Here is a 19,722-nt window from a genome sequence, read left to right as displayed (position 1 = left end):
TTCTCTCTAATGTGTTACGTATAAATTCCTGATTATCATCAAATCACTGCCGCAGTTCTGTAGCTTGTACATGAGCAATAGTTTCAGGATCAAATAAAAGGATAACACAATATTTTTGTCTGCTTGGTGTACTGGTTTCTACCTGTTATTATGGTTCAGTGGGATTTTTTTTTTTTGTATTCTGTCGTTTTTAACTGAAAATTTTCAGTTAAATTATACTAACATTTTAGCTACATCTTGATCATCTTACTCTTAAAAAAAATGGTTGTACAAAAAAGATTAAAGCAATTGCCGTGAATTCACCTATGAATTCATACTTTCAAAGGTGCAAGTAGTCACACGAAGCCCCCTTATTGCAATGCCCATCCTCATTAAATTTGCAAACACATCCTTTTGGAGGAGGTCCAGAGTATCTCCTGCCACCAAATGGCTGTACGCACCGCGATGGCCTATCCCTTCCAAATCCCGAGTCCCTTACTGGAAAACCAAGTCTCTTGGACCACCAGACCTCTCCCCTGTGTATATACACTGGCTTTCAGACAATGGATTCCCAGTGAAAGGGGAATGATTCATGTTTGAACGTCCCAATGCAGTCACCGTACTGCAACCTTGGATAACATTTGTGAATCCCTGAACTGGTCCACCGCAAGTCATGTTTCCAGGTGCTGCACGACAGTCCATGGTTATAGCCTCCAGTCCTGTACTCTGGCTGATGACTGGAACTGCAGTTTTATTCGTGGTACAGGGTGTAGGTACGTTGGACCCAGCTTCCCCCTGGGAAAAGGAAACATCAGCCGACTTTGTTTCTCCCTCACTGCTAGGAGATGAAGTCCTGCTAGACCTCTTTAAAGGATCAAAAGCTTCAGCCTGTGATGTCCCAGCTAGTTCATCTGTCAGAGAGGATTGGCAAGGTAATTGTACATCTTCAGTGAAGCCCAAGGCATCATTTTTTGCAGGATCAGGTGGGGGACTAAACTCCTCAAAAAAGCTGAAAAAGTCACTTTTACACACAGATATTGTCTCCTCACTGCACCTCATGGCGGAGGTTGGTGAACCCATACCACTTTGAGTTTGAGATTCCATTGCATCAACTTCAGCTAATAGGTCTGACACTGATTCCTCATCCAAAGTGCTGAACTCTATTGGCTCACCAAAGTTTGCTCGCCAATCGGATATGTTTGAGATTGGATGACATGAGGAATTATGATTGAGTTGGTTGCCATCCGAAGTAGGTGTGTCGACATGATTACCCACTGCTTCAGCTGGTTTCGGTGCAGAATCAGAGATAAGATCAGAGTCTAAAGATGGTTTCGCAGCTGGTGAATATCCACCTAATCCATTAGCTATTTCAGGAAGTTGGGCCCCATCGATCACCAGACTAGAAGCACTGCTCCAACTAGGGCCTGCATCCTGAACAGGAAAACTAGAAGTTAAAGATTCTTTTTCTGCTGCAGCCTGCCCAACTGGAGCTTCGCATTCCAATTTTGGTGTAGGACTTGGCAAATCCTGGATATTTGAAGCACATACCGGAACGACCGAACTCAAAGAAAGTAGCTCTTCAGCAGCCTGAGCTTCAATATCGTCATAGCTTGTTTTTGGGGTTGGACTGGGCAGATCCGGATAACTTGTGATACCTTTCTGTTCAAATGAATCAGTTGACTTGGAAACTGAAGCAAAACTAGATCCAGAATTCATGTTAACTGAACTTCTATTGCTGTTTGAGGATCTCCAGTTCTGTCCAGAAGACTGCCCTAAATGCCTGTGAGATTGCATACTATGGTTGCAGCCATGAGATATCTGGGACATTGTGCTTCCACTTGAGTCCTGAACCCCATGACCTGTACTGGACTGAGAATCAACAATTTCATGGCATCTTTTCTCATGCGGAGGAGCTCCGCGCACGTTCCCATGACATGATGAAGAGACTGGGCTGGATGGATTGGGTTTGTCAGAATAAGAGTTATTCAAGTTCAAACATTGTGGAGAACATGAGGACAGCCCATCCATCCTCGCAGTCTCAGTATTACCATTAGAATGGTTATTTGTAATACGGAGGTGCCGAGGTACCTCCCTATCTCCACATTCTCTCCCTGTCTTAGCTGCACTTTCACACCACCCAATACTACTGTTAACAGAAACAGCACCAAGCTCCTGAGACTGGTGGGAAATCTCACCATGCACCTGAGGAGCTCTATGGAACAGCCCATTTAGTGCATTTGTTAAAAGTACTGAGTCATGATGCTCATCATTTGTCCATATCCTCATATCAAGCGGGAAAAGCCCCGACTTATTCCATTTTCTCAACTGCGTCACTGAAAATGGTCCTTGTATTCTACCACTAGGGTCACGGTAATGCCAAAGCTTGTCTGTTTCACTATTGTTAGTGGATGTTGAGTTCACTGTCGAGAAGCTTGTAATTGAAGTTTCAGACGAAGACCTATCCACAGCCTGACAAGCAGTACCTTGATTCCCGAGCTTCTTCATAATATTTACATGAGCCTCTCTTTTCTCACTCACTTTACATCGAGCCATGATAGGTCCCTCTTTATCTGGATAAAAAAACAAAGATTCTACTTAGCTCACGAAAAATCGACTTTTGAAAGACTTGCTAGTACAACAACCAACTTACCTTTCCTCCGTGAAGACATAAGCTTGTCTTCCCTTCTACTAAATCTAGTGTATTTTGGCCCCCCATGTTCAACTGCATTACATCACCATCAACAGTAAGCAAATCTTTCAAGTTGCGCCAATAAAAAAAGATCACCAATAAATTGGTAAAACAAAATGATGTAACCTTGTTTTTTTTCGTCAGATTCTCCAGCATCTTCTTCAGTTTCATAATTAGGATCCATCTTTGGATCAGCATGCACTTCTGGAATTGCACGTAGCCTCCGCTGATGTTCTTCAGGCATCTTCAGAAGCACTAGTTTCTCTACACATTCTCTGAGCGTGGGAAGTGTCAAGGAAGTCCTCGTACCCATGCTCAAAGTCTTCTCCAATAAACAAGTGCAGAAAATGATATCCACATATATTGAAATCAACTGCTCTTATTCCACGAAGAATATGGAAATCAATCTTTTACAGCGAGATCTAATAAATCTCCCAATTGATATAGATGTTGAACTGAAAATTGTGAGTTAACAACAGCACTATGCTCCAGCAGCAATTTCATGGTTCACTCTAATTCATCATAAAAGATTTAGTTTACATATTTCTATAGCATAAGCTATCTACATAACACATTTCATTTCTGCTACTCTATTTATAAGAGGTGATTGCAGAAAGAAAAGGTAAATACGAGTCGTTCATTTTTTAAGATGTGTTTTGAGTTCATAAAATGGTAAATACTACTAATGCATGTGAAGATCCTGACTAACAAAAATAGTCAGAACCGTATCAAAATAATTATTGATTAAATATATTTGAGAAGCACGACTATTAACACCAAGTAAATTTATCCACCTGCTTATACCAATGAGAAAAAAAGTACTTGCACTTTACTCTGGTCCAGTTTTTTTTTCAAAAGTAACTTCAACCTCATTGAAATGTAATTCAAAATAGTTTGTCCCTGTTTGGAACCAACGGCTGACTTATTTTGTATATGAGGAAAAAAAAAAAACAAGTTTGAGGTTGGTTCCATCTGATCATATGATGGCGAAAAGAAGTATGTGCATTTTACTTGGGTCTAGTGTTTTTTTTTTCCAAAGTAATGCTAACCTCACAGAAATGTAATTCAAACTAGTTATATCCCTGTTTGGGACCAACCTTCTCAGTGTAATTTAGATGAATCCACTCCCTGCTTGGGACCAACCTCTGACCTACTCTTTTTTTTCTTTCCCTCATGCTATAAACTAAATTATCCATTTGTTAAGGTAAACAGATTAGAAACATATGGAACTGTCAATAAAAGTGTGGATGAAGAGAAATGAAGAAAAACACAGTTTCAATATATGGTGCCTCTGCTATTTCACTTGGAGGCATCAATCTGATCTTGAGATAACAAAAGTATAAAGGTAAACTGTTTCAACAGAGAAAAGGATATTCTTTCTTACGCCCTTTCTCACTTGCTCTATCACGAAGATTGTTGAGTCGCAGGATCTCTTCTTCCAGAGACTGTTCTTTTTTCGAAAATAAAGAAGCAAAAGCCCATCACAACACAGCATATATAACATCTTTTTTTAAAATAGTAACAGTGACAGTATATAACATCTTCGAATACAAAAATATTTAAGTTCCATGAGAGTAGCTACAATAATCTACCTACTTTTGTTTATGAGTTGGAATAGTTTACCTACTTTGGAATGTGGAGCAACAAAATGTGTAGAGATACATTACAATTCAGAAATCAATAGCTTTACCTTCATTTGGCTGCAGTTTCTTTGTGCATTAGATACCAGCCAAATATGAAGCACAAAAGAATTCGAAAAGGAAAGGACAGAAAACCTTTACACGCAGTTTAAAGATCAAACTATACTCCTTCCACCCAATTTACTTAACCCATTCCTTCCTGTTCCAATTAAATTTACATGACCAAGTGAAATATTTCTATCTCCAAATACTAATATCAATGCAAAATATTACTAACACACTATGTTGCATGGCCTCTTCCTTGCCTAGACATACTAACGAGATACATTGGTATGAGAACTTCATTTAGGCCCTTCAAACTCATGCAAAAGCTTGCTAAAAATAAAATTAAAAATATTGAATTATACCCAGATGAAATACTCATATCCAAGGTCATTAAATATGATTTAAAAGAAAAGAAAGGAAACCCTTTAAAAACATCTGAAGGACTTAATTATGCTCCTCCCAGTCTGATTTACTTGTGGCCCATTCATTATCATTCCAATTAATTTTGCATGACCATTTTATCAAGGGAAACATCTCCATCTACAAATACTAATAGAGCAAATTGCAATGAATAATGAAAAGGTGTGATCACTATTGAAAAGCAACTGACATACATCATTGAGTTTTACTGCACGAAGTTCCATTGCTTTCTTCTGTATCTCGCCCTATGTAGATGAATTAGCATCATTTAGTCAGTCGTCGTGATATCCTAAAGTAAAACTTAAAAGTAACAGCAGGTTGAACACTTACTATGGTCAGTCGCTTTACAAGCCCACATTTTATAATTTGACGTAATCTTCTGCATTCATCCTGAAGAAATGCCAACAAATTATTAAAAAAAATCATCTAAATCAACACCAGTCACCTGCTGAAATAGCCATATATCCTTTACAGGGACAACATATTAAGGTGGCAGAGCAGTAGAGATTGTTGAGAGTCCCGCATTGTTGAAGGTATAAGTTGTAGTCACTTTAAAAAAAATATATATATACTTTTTATTATTAAATAGGGAGAATAACAAGGAGAAGTGGAATAAAACTAATTGCAACCACACCTACTGTGTGGTAGATGCCCCGATATCACTAGGCTAAAGTCTTGGTGGTAGTCTTTTTATATGGTTCCAAACAATTTTCCACATGAGTTAACTTTTAGAATAGAGTTAGATCCAAGGTCCATTTTTCTTAACATATAAAAGCCAAGAACCAAACTCATCCATGATACTAGACAACCCATTGTTGGGACCCAAATTATGTTATCAAGACTCCAAATGTCAACTCTGAGCATACTGAAGGATGTTAGAGTCCCTATATTGGTTGAGGGCATGGACTGTAATACCTTTATATGATCATGAACAAGCCTGACCTCTTTAGCTAACTTCTGAGATTGAATTAGGTCCAAAGTATATTTTTCTTCACAGAACTAAGAAGAAAAAGGTTTTATGTACCATTTTTAGACACGAAAATGAAGCTATTCATTAATAAATGCAAAACCTTGCAATTCAAAGTAGTGAACAAGGAACAATCGCTCGTATCTAATTACCTCAGAGAAATCTTGATTTGAAATAGAATCAATAGGAAGAACCTCTTTCTTGTTTAAGTTTAATACTTCAAGCAGTACATCAGCTGTCTTATCCCCAATCTTATATGGAACAGATGCCTTGCTTGTACCTGAGTGGAAGATATTATGTAATCCGGAAACTAGAATAAAATCTTATTTACATCATCATGAGTAGTTAAAGAAAGCTTTTAAGAAACCTCAGTACCTACGACATGGACAAGCCTGTACATATCTTGCTTCTGATTGTTACCAGATATTCTTATCCGGACAACTGAGCCAATAACTCTGCCTTGGAACTTCTCCATATCTTCAATAAGACTCTCCATCAAATCACGCCGCAAATATATGAGATTGATATTATGAGCATCAATTGCTGCATACTCATCTAGATTTATCTGCACTAAACTTTCTTCAGAGTGTTTACGAGATTTACGTTTCTTAGTTTTATTGATCAAGAACGATGTATCATTATTATCATCAGCCTCCGCACGGTTAGTAACAGTTCCAACAATTCCAGCTGGTATAAACGCACTCCTCTGTGAATCCTCATTTATCAGAAAGTGATATTCAAGAAGCTTTAACATTTCTATGTGGCCAGCACGATGTTTTCCAAAAAGACTTTTAAGCCTCGAATCACAAATTATTTGACTTTTCTGACGATGATCTCGAAGCTTATTTCTCTTTATGTACTTTAGTAATAGCGCCTGGACCTCAAAATGTGATAGAGCAGAAGTATCACCATTCTTCATGTGTGCAACAAACTCCAAAAGCTCTTTGGACGCCCATGCTTTGCATCCATTCAGTGATGTCGCCGTTGCAGTGCTTGCTTCTTCTGTCTTTAAAGAATCTTTACTCCGTAACTCTAGCTCTATGGGCAGCGTTTGCTCCAACTGCAGAGTACAACCAGGAGACCTTATATTTTCAGCCTCAGCAATTGTTTGGATTTCAGCGATTGGAGGGTCCTTGCAAGGTGGCTCCAGCAATTCTTTGGGTTTATTCAGCTCCAGATGGCCTAGAGACTTGCTCACAATACCTTTGCCATCAAATGCAACAGGATGACCAAAAGGTAGTCGCTGTTGCTTAGCATGTACTGCATCTGATCCTTTCCAGGGATTTTTAGCTTGAATAAGTTCACTTTGTGTTAATGATAATTTTTCTTTTAAGAACATCCAATATACCTTGAAGAGATACTCCCAGTTACTTTTGTCATCAAAATCTACTTGAACCTGAAAAGATTTCAGGCACACAAAGTTAAATGCAAATGGCAGACAAGTATCAAAACCAAGATTCCTTCCTTTTTTTCTGCAGAAGTAAAAGAAAATGAAAAAGGACACAGTAATACTGTCTGTGAACAAAATTTAAACAAAACAATGTCTTCCTTTATATGATTATTTACAAATCTGGCAAGGCATGATAGGAAAAATGCCTGAAATTTTTTTAGTAATTAGAACTGATGATCAGATCTGTTCCTGGAGAACGTGACATTCTTTATATATATTATTCACGGGTAAAGGCATCAATCTTTCTCAAAATAGAAATAAATTAATGAAAGGCCAAATACTTAGGTAGCCCCTCAAACTTGGCACGATTTGTTTACACACTCCATTGATAGTGACCATTTGAATACCTCTACCTGGCAGAGGTGTGTCTCGTGGACACCTATGTTCGCGTGAAAACACTCACTGTTGATGTGACGGATGAACAAATCAACAAATGTCACGTGTAATATTTTCCTATAGAAATTCCACCTATAATTATATTTAAAATATTGAAAAATACCTACAAATTTTCGATTGCAACTCCAAGCATTGCCACGAATTTTGGGAAATCAGAAGAATATGGTACAGGAGAAAAGTTGGTTCATCGCCAGAATACATTCTCTGGCAATGTTTTCAGGTTGTTTGAAGGTGGCCGACGTTGTGGTTTCTTCACTGTTTAAGCCACCACTAATCTTGGGGATGTTTCCAAAAAGTTGAGTGTTTGAGGCATTAATTGCCTCAAAGAATTTACTTGTCTTGTTGCTTAACATCCTTGAAAGAGACCCGAAAAGCTTGTCTGAACAGAGGTCAAGAGATGAAATTCCATCGGCAATTTGAACCCAGCAACATCAGGTTTAAACTGGCTGCGTGATATCTTTACCTTTTGCAAGCTTGACATATGTTCAAAGAAATTTGATATACCATCCATGGAGAAGTTACCTGATAGGCCTATGGAGTTCATGGAATCAGGGATTGTGAATTTTGGAAGTGTCCCACGAAGTTTACAGTCTGTTAAGTTGACATCAGAAAGTTCTCTGTTTCTAATCCATTCTGGCACTGTTCCCAGATTGAAATTGTTATAAGAAAGGTCTATTGACAGAGTTGAAGGAAGGCTATGGAGAAGGCAATAGGCAAAGGATCTAAGAGAGCATTTCTAGATAAACCAAGGTGCCGAAGATTTGGTAGTCCTGCAATAGACTCTGGGATTTGGCCTGTCAACTTGTTAAAAGTCAGTGACAGAGTGGTGCCTTTAACCTGCCAAATTGATTGGGTGTTCTTCCTATCATCTTATTGTTGCCGAGCAATAAAATGGGAGTTTGAGCAAATTGCACAAGTAAATTGGAATAAACCATGAAAGTTTTCTAGCAAAAGGGTGGAAGTATGGGTCCATGTAAAATTCAATATTATTCTGATTAAGGTCTCACGCGCTTAGATTTAAGTGGAACACACATGATCACAATTTTATCAAATAGAGGTGCCTATCTGGTCACTAGCTAATTGTGGGTGTCTAACTGACAAATCCCACCAAGTTTGAGGGGATATCTTGCTATTTAGACTTGATGATACCATGAAATATCAAATTAATAATCAGTAATGAGATATGGGGCACAGCATACCATCTCCTTGATCCCTTGGTCTATATTCTCAATCAGCATGACAATTCTCATGCATGTTGAGCAAAAGCCTTTGTTTCTTCGAACACACAAGAAATCAGCATTTTTTGTACATCCTTTGCACACTGAATATGTACAAGTATAGCACATATAGTGGGAAGCCTTTTGACAAACACTACAAACATGCCAACCTGAAAATAAAAGTAATTTGAGAATGTTATGTCATGTAAGCATCTGGGGGTGGTGATGTGATAATCAATAGAATGTTATGTCATGCAAGCATCTGGGGGTGGTGATGTGATAATCAATAGAACATCATATGCATCTATTATGATATTCTATTTGATTATAACTTTAAGCAACTACTTCAAGACTTATAGTTTAAAAATCTTTCGTTTTTTATTATTAACTTAGTCGTTCATGAACATTGTTGACCAAAAATTCAAACATAACACATTTGCGGAACCAAATCCTTTGAAGTTCAAAAACAATTGTACTAATTTGAAATGAAATGGAGAAAATACTCAGCAGTACACGTGCCAATCAGGGACATCTCCATGTATATTTGGTGTTTAATTTTGATAAAGTCCTTGATATTTTTATATGTTTGTGGTGGTAAACCTGCTGTGAATATAGATTCTCCGGATATAATGCACATCATCATAGTGTCTCCGATTACACACACACACACACATACATATACAGTTAGTGTATATGTTGTGCGTGTGGGATGTATACATACATATATACACACAAAAAATAATGATGGTAGGTGGTACACTGCTCAACAAAGAGAATGTCTTCAATCACATTAACTATTAGTATGACATACCAAAAATTGTTCAAAAATTAGCCTTTATCCACTTCAGACCTATAGATTCTTTGCAGCTTATTCTAACATTACTTTGATGAAAACTAATAGTTTTATCGAGTTAGTTACACCAAGGTTTCTCTTGAGCAATCCAAAGAATGATGCTATTCAATTTAATTCACAGCTTAGATATAGTTCAATTTATAATTTTTCTATGGTACCATTTATTCTGATTGTCCAAGGTCTTTTTTTTTTTTTTTTTTTTTGAGAATGGTAACAGTTACTCTATATATCCACAGGTATACTACATCAAAATATGTAGTCCCCCTTCAAAAGTATGCTTACATCTTGTTACCCTATATTTTATCTTCCTTACAGATAGTCTAAAACATCAAAGATTTCTTCTGTTTGCACTAACATTTCCTGTTTACACCAAAATAATAAAGAGCTAAGCAATTCATCTTGAACTTCTGTAGGTCACTCTTTTTGTCTTCAAAACATCTCTGATTTCTTTCTTTCCACACTATCCACCAAATACATGCGGGGACAATCTTCCATCTCTCCTCCTTTGTCTAAGGTTAGTTTAATCAAATAATCTGATCCTTGTTCATTTTTTTTTTCTTTTATTTTTAAATTTAAAAGGAACCTGATCCTTGTTTCTCTTTGTGTCATGGAGATTTAGGTTCTTTTTCCAGTTTCGCATTGAGAATTTTTTTTTTTTTTTTTTTTTGAGATTACCCCAAAGTAAAAATGTGTTTTCAAGGTTCTCTTTGATGATCCTGCATTGGATACATTTCTTTTGAGCCGAGGGTCTATTAGAAACAACCTCTCTACCACACAAAGGTAGGGGTAAGGTCTGCGTACATCCTACCCTCCCCAGACCCGCTTGTGGGATTACACTGGGTATGTTGTTGTTGTTGTTGTTATTGTTATAAGATTCTCTTTGATGAGTGCAAAGATAAAGGGAAAACGGAGCAAAGAGAGTTAGATGCTTATTGAATATTTGAATGGAATGTGTCCTGTTGGAGCGAAATGAATAGTGAGGATTCATATAATCGACTCAAACTCCAAATAGCTTGGAATTTTGAGGAATAATTGGTGTTGGTATTATTGTAGGATAAGTTAGATTATCAGCAACAGTAATGCAGGGCTGCGAAAGACTGTCTTCACGTCTTCACTTCCCAAAAAATGTTTAAAAGTAGCAACCATTTCGAGCATGTTGCAAATATAGAGTATAAAACATGGGAACAGATCATGATTACAACAGAAAATATGCGCATGAATAATATGGTAATTATCTGTAAAATAGCTGAACTAAATGCCAGATGCACAAGTTCTACGACATTACAGTTTTTAATGTGCCCGGCCCTCACGGATCAAATCTATCATCAAACAGAAATCTATATGATCTTTCCTTATATCTAAGTCAAGTAAATGGACTAACTAGCAATTGCACATCAAAGATAAAATTCACAAATTAAGCATTGGGCCTAATTCACACCCCAAAAGCTAGCTCAAAGGAAGGAGGATTGCACAAGCCTTATAAGGAGCTCAGGGTTCTCGATGTGGTATATTCTCTTCAAGGTGCAATAAAAGATCCAGAAAAATCGCATATACACAAGATAAAACAAAAAGAGATGGGAACAAAAACCAAGCCCAGATAACTAAATGAAGTAAACAGGTCCTTTTAGTTGGAGTAGAAGCAGAGGTAGGTACATACCGCAGTTCCATTTAGCCTTGGAGCGGAAAAATGCCTCATCTCGCTTAATACAAGCTGGATGGTATGCCTTCGGACACCCCCTTAACAGTTCAGAAAACCAATAATCAGTACAATCAATCAACCACTCCCAAATCTCAAAACATTTAGCTAGCCTTTGGCCATAGAGTTTTTATCAGCTTTTGAAAATTTATCTTCAAATATCTTTTCGTCCATGAAATTTGATCAGATTTTCAAAAATATTTTCAAGTTCCAAAAACTGGCTCAGACCAGTGTTTGGGAGAAATTTCACTTCCACTCACAAAACTTCAATTTTTTTCCCGAGTAAAATGCATGTACAAACACACTTCAAGGTCCAAAAACCACAACTTCAATTTTCAAGTTTCAACTTCAAGAATCTATGGCCAAACGGGAGCTTAAAAGCAAACAATATGGAAGAAATTAGAAAAGCGCTTTTACGCTACAAATTATGAAGAAGTACTCCATGAATTTTAGCTGAAAATGAGTAAACTTGGCAACAAAAGGGTAAAAAGGAGGCAAACATAGAAACTTGCGAAATTACTGACTTGCGATCGCAAAGGACAAGAGAACCACCATCGAAACAAATAAAGCAAACATCTTCCCCTTCCTCCTCCTCCACCAATCGCTGTCTCTTCGCTTGCGAGGCTCTCATCGCCGTTTCTCCACGTGGCGGCCTTCCTCTCTTCGTCTTCTCGCCACGTGGCGGAGGAACTCCGATCAGCTGCTTGTCATCCATATTATCCTTAATTGGAGTGCACTGTTCTACCGTATTATCACCCTCGATCATGGGGGGATTGAGCTTGCTAGGAACGAGAGTTATGAAAACCTAGGTTGGTGAATTGGGCGGTGATCGGAGATTGTTAGGAAAGGTAGTCATTGACCATGTGAAGTTGTTTTTAGAGTTACGTGGAAATTTCTGAGACGGGAAGGAAATAAAGTTAGGGAGAATAGGGATAGGGGAGGGGACGGTGGGGGCCCTGTTTGGCAGAGTCAATTGTGTGTGCAAAATGCGTTGCGTGATGGAGAGAGAAAATTTGGTGGGGCCGGCTAAGGGGTTAATCTTTCGGTGAAACATGACACACATGGAAATTCATTAACGGCTCATGTGAAAGGGGGCAAGACTCCTCGAGCGCAGCCTCATGTATTGTGAAAAACATTGGGTATAAAATTTGTTACTTCCTCTATTTCAATTTATGTTAATCCATTTAATTCATCACGAAATCTAAAAAAGATAAAAAGAAAAAAAAATTATGGTGTTAAATAAGTCACGTATAGTTTGTGTGACTATAAATTATTTTATAAAATTAAATTATTTTCAATTATAAAAAGAGATCATTCTTTTTGACATGGACTAATAAGGAAATAGATTCACATAAATTGAAACAGAGTGAGTATTATTTAAAATCATTGTTTGAATTTTTTACACATTTAGAGAATTTGTATAAAAGTAGTTTCGAAGTTATATATATGTAGAAGAATGAAAAATTATATTTTGACAGAGCTAACCCTGTCTTGTGCCTGACAGAGCTAAGTGGGCTTCAATCCTTACTCTTTATCCCCATCTTCGCCCAGGCTGACGGGGCTTACTTATTCGTGGGGGGTGGGGGGGGGGGGAGTGGAGCCTCGAAAAGCACTATTGAGAGAATCTTCATTTCACTTATGTTGTTAAATTATTCACAACTCTAGCAGTATTGACAGACTTTGACTTATTCACAAGTTATGTCAAGTAGAGAATAATTTTATTAAAAATTATCCACAAATTTGATCGAATGAGCAAAACTTACATGATTCAATTGACCATCTTTATTAAACTGGCAAGAAAAAATTTACACTGAATATATTTTTGTAAAATTTTAAAAATGAAAATAAAAGTTAAAGACCAACCTTCAAATAATACTATTTGTGCGGATAGATGCGAATCCCCAGTACAATCAAAATATATCATTCTAACACGGTTAAATTACTTAATTTTAGTATAAACAAGATCAAATTATACTTATATAGGCACTCGTGTTTTCAGAAGCGTTTTCGGGGCGAGTCCTGGGACAAGGCGTATCAAAAACGCTCTGGGGTCCAAATAAAAGGCTTAGATCCAGAGGGCATACACCCTAGAATTTGGGGCGTAAGTCGCGGGCGTAAAAGCTACGCTCCAGGCGTTAAATTTTATTTTTATTTTTTTAAAAGTGTTTTTTCTATAGATTATGATTTTTATTATTGGTGCAATGATATTTATACTTTATGTTATCATGTTTTCTGTTGTTGTGATTTTTCATAAAATATATAAATAAATAAACAACTCTCATAGAAAATAACATTGCCATAAAGAAAGCAACTCTGAAATTAATAAGATAGAGGTTTCACAGCAGTATGTTCCTAAAGCAACTTGATCCATTTTTGTCATTGCTCTTACACCTTTTGCCATTCTCCTTCTTTGAATACATAAATAAAAATAACGCAAATGTTAGTTGGGGTAGAAAGGACTAATAAATGTGGAAATTGATAATGAAGTAGATGAAGATTTCATTTTAAATATTACTAGGCTATTATCATTTTTCGTGTTGTTATCTTTCTCAAATAATAATAATAATAATAATTTTTTAAAATATTATTGATCATTTATTTGAATTTATTTGGAGAATTTTAATGAAAATTTTAATTTTGAATATTTTTTTAATAATAAAATTAAAAAATTGAAGATACATAAAATATAAGTCCGGGGACTTATGCCTCGTGTTTCGGACTTACATCTCACCTCGTATTGCGCAAAATCCTCGTCTCGCATCCTAGCCTTTGAAAACACTGACAGGCACCTGTCTACTTTTGTGGGTCCGATTTATTCTTTTATGATGAGTGTGTTCTCAATTTTCCTACGTCTTACAAACACGTGAACCAGTTGAAACTTTTGAATAAATGGGGCCAGTCCTGGCTTTTAAGTAGTGGAATTAAGAGCAAGAATAGTTAATTAGGCCGGCAAGAGAGTCACCAACTATTAAAAAAAAAAAAAAAAAGGAGAAGGACGACACTTGTACGAGCAGAGACGGAGCTAAAATTTAAAATTTATAAATTTGAGGTTCTAATTCTTTAAAGTTATTAGGTTCTTAATTAATAATTTATACATATTTAACAAAAAAAATTAATATAAATATATGATTCGAACAAAAGCTATTAGGTTCGACCGAACCTACACTAGAAGGGCTGGCTCCCCCGGTACAGGGACTGCCTAACTCCTCCAAAATTTCGTCATGCTCAATTTTCATCAGTTTTGCCAATCAAGCTGCTTCTATTTGTATGAGATTAGTTGACCATTATCGATTTCCAATTTTGACTCATCACATTGATAATGACAAATCTTCAACTTCAAAATATTAAGTCGGTAGGGGTACATTTAACTGCTTACGATGAGCAGCAAAGTTATTTAACTAAAGAGAATCGAAATATAAGAAAATAATTACAAAAATAATAAAAAAAAAAAATCAAGAGATATCAATTAACACCCTTTTGGACAAGTAGCTCCACTACTGGTTAATTACTGTTATGTTAAAATCGAGACAGGAACGAGTATTTAGAGAGACAAGCATAATGGGAGAATTGTTTCTGCTTTTTTTTTTTGTTTCCCACCTGGTGTCCGGTACTCGCATTGGAGTCCGGCTATATTCGGATTCACGCTGGTAGGGCCCATTCTGGGGGAAGTGCTCTCTACCAAGGATTTATTGATACCCAGGACTTAAATTCGAGACATCTGGTTAAGGGAGGAGCAACCCCATCCACTATACCACATCCTTTGGTGGTAATTATTTCTACTTTTCATTCATCATAATGATCTCCCTTGTATACAAGTAAGGTCCTTCCTACCCTAGTCAATAAGGTCCCTATTCCAATGGAACTATAAATCTTATATTACCATAGTTACAAATTTACCATAAATAGACCAAACCTATTACAATTAGACTAGAATTGGGGTTCCCACCGATCTAGGGATTCACCGACTCACCGACATGGCCGGACAAACTGGTCCAGTCACACCCGGTCTCAATACAACCTCAAGTTAGAGCATAAGGGCCACGAATTCCTAACTTGCCAAGCAAATATTGATATTGCGATTTTTCCAAAGCCTTTGTAAACACATCGGCCAATTACTCACTGGTTGACACATGACTGGGAAGTATTATACCGGATTGGAGTGCGTTTCGGACACAGTGATAGTCAATTTCATTGTTTAAGTTTGTTCATGAAACGCCGAATTTCGTATAGTGTATAATGTTGCTTGACAATCACAATACATTTTCACTGGAGACATATGTTCAACCGCCAAAACTATACAAAATTCCCTTTAACCATTTCAATTCATTGACTGTCATTGCCATTGACCGGTATTCCGCCTCCGCGGATGAGCGAGAGATAATGTCTTGCTTCTTGGTTTTCCACGATACGGGTGAATTCCCAACATAAATAAACCAACCGGTAAGGGATTTTCAAGTCAACGGATATCCGGCCTAGTCCGAATCACACCATCCGTACAACTGGAGATCACAATCTTTTCTCATTACAATGCCTTGTCATGGGTTCTTTTTCAAGTAGCGCACCACACGGAGAGTTGCGTTCAGTGTGCTTCCTTTGGTTGCTGCATGAATTGGGGCAGAACATGCACGCAATACGACAACTCCGGTCGCATAAAAATGAGGTATATCAATCTACCGACCAAACATCGGTATGCTTCAGGATCTCCCAAATTGGCTCCCTTGGCCAACGCCAAACCGTGATTCTATTCCATAGGAGTATTGATTGGTTTAGCTCCTAGTAATTCGGGCTCAGATATTATATCGAAGGCATATTTCCGTTAATAGAGAAATAACCCAGTTGATTCGCGTGCAACTTCAACTCCCAGAAAATACTCCAAAAGGCTCAAATCCTTCATGTGAAAACATGCATGGAGATAGTCTTTGAAACATTCAATGGCATTACGGTTGTTCCGGAGATAATAAAGTTATCCACATAGACTAAGACGTTAAGTTGCTTACTTCTTCGATATATCGTAAAGAGAGAATAATATGAGTACGACTGTTTGAACCCATATTTCATCAAAGCACTTGACAATTTAGCAAAACAACATCGTGGGGCTTGTTTCAAACCATACAAAAAATTTCGGAGTCGACATACTTGGCTCGAACCAGGTACACGAAATCCCGGTGGCAATTTTTTATAAACTTCCTCCGTAAGGTCACCGTGCGAGAAGGCATTATGAGCATCTATCTGATGCAACTCCCAATTACGTGCAGCCGCAACTACCAAGAAGGTCCGAACGGTTACTACCTTAGCAATCGGAGCAAACGTTTCATTGTAGTCAATTCCTTCCCTTTTTTTTATTTTCGAAAGTAACCAACCGAGCTTTATATCACTCGATTGCGCCGTCAGAGTTGTACTTGATCTTGTACACCCATCGACATCCGAGCACTTTCTTATCCGGTGGCAATGTTTCTAATGTCCACGTTCCATTGTCCTCCAATGCGCGGATCTCTTGCTGCATGGCTTTTCTCCAATGTTCCTTTTTCATGGTTTCTGAGAAGGTTCCTGGCCCGGTTCCTGTGGTGATTGCTGCAAGGAAGCTTTGGTGTTGCGAGGAAAAATTATCACAAAATATATAGTAAGCTAAAGGATAAGGCGCACCTAAGGGTTGCTGACGATCGGACGAACGCGTTGATGGACTTTCTTTCTGGAATGTTTCAGTGACGTATCGCGCAACCGAATCGATTCATGCTTCTGACGTTTACCCCGACCCAATTGTCCTTTGTTGGCATTTCGTCGGCCCAGACATCTTCTGTCCGTGATTCTTCCATATTTTCTCTATATAGACCGGCATCTGTCCGGTCTAATTCTGGTTGTTCTATGGGTTCCTTATCTGTTGTTAGTACTTCATCCATCAGGGTTTAGTTCGTTCCTACATTATTAGTCCAGTCTTATTCGAAAATCGTGTTGGCTTCTTTCTTTCTCTGTTTCTTCCGGGTTCACTGCTATGTTGTCGACTAAGTTACCTAATCCTACAGCAAAGGGGAACTTAATCTCGTAGAAGTCCACCTCGACGCTTACCTGTTCCAAGCAGCTTCTTCATGGTGGGGTCCTGTGTAGCACACATAATTTTGTTAAATTTTACATCACAATCTAAATGATCAACAAGTTGTGACACAGAAATTAAATTACATGTTAGATCCAAAACGTAAAGGACGTCCTTCAACCAAATCCTATTATTTAGCATGGTTGTTCCTTCTCTTGTGGCCACTGAGCTACTTCCATCCGGAAGCCCAACCGAACACTCAGTAATGTCCCGTTGATTACTCAGTTCCTCCAGATTACCTGTCACATGGTTGGTAGCTCCGGAGTCAATAACCCAGGATGAGTTTTTGGTCTTACCATCTATCTTGTCATTTGGGTTTATTCCTTAGGAATTTAACACGTAAATCACACTCTTCCGGATCTCTTCGCTCAAATTGTGAGGTCCTGTCCCGCTGGTGTTCACCGGTCCCATCTCCGCCTGAGCTCCTTCCTTGAAAACTACGGCATTAGCCCAGTAGTTGCCTCTTCTACGACCGGATCCCAATCGACCCCTCTGATGTTGTTGTTGTCCTCTTCCTCTTCCTCCGGTTTTTCATCTCATTTTTGGTTTCCTGACCACCAATCTGGGTAGCCAAGGAGTCAAAAACATCCGTCCATAACGTATCCGGATCTCTTGCAATATGTGCAGAATACACCATCATTTTTCCCTTCACCTTGGTCACGGTGAGGGTTTCTCTATTGCACAGTAAAAGCCATGGTTTTACTTCAATCCTCCGTTTTTCGTGTGATTCCTCTCACGTGCTCTTCTTGTATCATCTTCGAATATACCTTGTTTAATGATGACAACGGTTCTTGGGCTAGTATGTTCGACCTCACCATTCCACACATTGCTTCATCCAATCCCATGAGGAAAAAATGCACCTTTTCTTCTTCTCTTTTGGCTTCTAGGGTCTTCCCTAGATTGCACGTGCACTTTCCGCACTTACAAGTTGACTGTTCGTAATTCACCAATTCCTCCCAAAGCTTAGTGAGTTGTCCCTCGTAATCCAATATGGTCCTTCCCTTTTGCTTTCATTCTGCTAGCTCCACCTTTAGTTATTGCATCCGAGGACCGTTGATAACGTCGAACAACTCTCGGATGCTCATCCATAATTCTTCTGCTTCCTCTTTATGTGAAATCGTTGACCAAGGCGTTGATTCTATGATGTTGCGAATCCACGACACCAACAATGAGTTTATAGTCCACCAATTTTTCCAAGTCTGGCGACTCTTCATCTGGCTTCTTAATCGTACCGTTAATGAAGCTGAATTTCTTCCTTGCTCTTAGGGTTGTCCTCATGGATCTAGGCTATTCTTCATAATTTTCACCCTTCAATTGGACTTGTGTCACCACAATTCCAGGGTTATCATTCGACGTAATGTCATAGGGTGATATTGTCTTTCTTTGGGTTTTGCTTTCTTCATTGGCGATTCCTTTGCCTTTATCACCTGTTTCTCCGGCATCTGTCATTGCTTTAGGCTTTTTGTGTTCTTTCTAACGTGGCTCTGATACCATGTTAAAATCAAGACAGGGACGAGTATTTAGAGAGACGAGAATAATGGGAGAATTCTTTCTACTTTTCATTCATCATAATAACCTCCTTATATATAAGTAAGGTCCTCCCTATCCTAGTCTAATAAGGTAACTCTATTCCAATAGAACTACAAAGCCTATATTAGAATAATTACAAATTCACCATAAATAGACCAAACTTATTACAATTAGTTTAGACTAGAATAGGATTCCCACAAACGTAGGGATTCACCGACTCACCGACGTGACCTGGCAAACTGATCCGGTCACAGCTGGTCTCAATATATTACCTTCGCTCCATATATTTATTTTAATTTGATTAGACATAAAATTAAGAAAGTAATAATGACTTTTAAATGTTATTATGGTCTTAAATTAAAGGTGTGTATAATGTACGATTTTTTTTTTTTTTAATCTTGTGATGTTAAATAAGTTATATAGGATATTAGAATAAAAAAATTATTGAACATAGTCATTCTTTATTAAACAAACCAATAAAGAAACACACATTGCAACAGATTGGATACCTTTTATATCAACTAATGCAAAAACGATAAAATTATATATTTTATATACTTTTTTAAGACATCTCATTTATATAACCACTCAGTCTCAAGTAATTAAACACTATTCACATTTTAAAATGTTTGACGTTTTCGAAATATTAGATATCTCTAACTTCTATTTTACTTTAAAGATTCTAATTCCATGAAGTAAGAGTAAAATCACGAGATCTCAAGTTTAATTTTCTACAGGTATAAAAAATATTA

General features: G+C 37.7%; 1 pseudogene; it reads right to left on the bottom strand.

Annotated features, from left to right (window-relative positions):
* Window positions 1–12,327, bottom strand: LOC132622487 (zinc finger CCCH domain-containing protein 44-like; annotated as a pseudogene).
* Between the last annotated feature and the right edge of the window lie 7,395 nt (window positions 12,328–19,722).

This window comes from Lycium barbarum, chromosome 12 (genome assembly GCF_019175385.1).
Source record: "Lycium barbarum isolate Lr01 chromosome 12, ASM1917538v2, whole genome shotgun sequence".
Taxonomy (NCBI): domain Eukaryota; kingdom Viridiplantae; phylum Streptophyta; class Magnoliopsida; order Solanales; family Solanaceae; genus Lycium; species Lycium barbarum.
This window is presented reverse-complemented; position numbering and strand designations above follow the sequence as displayed.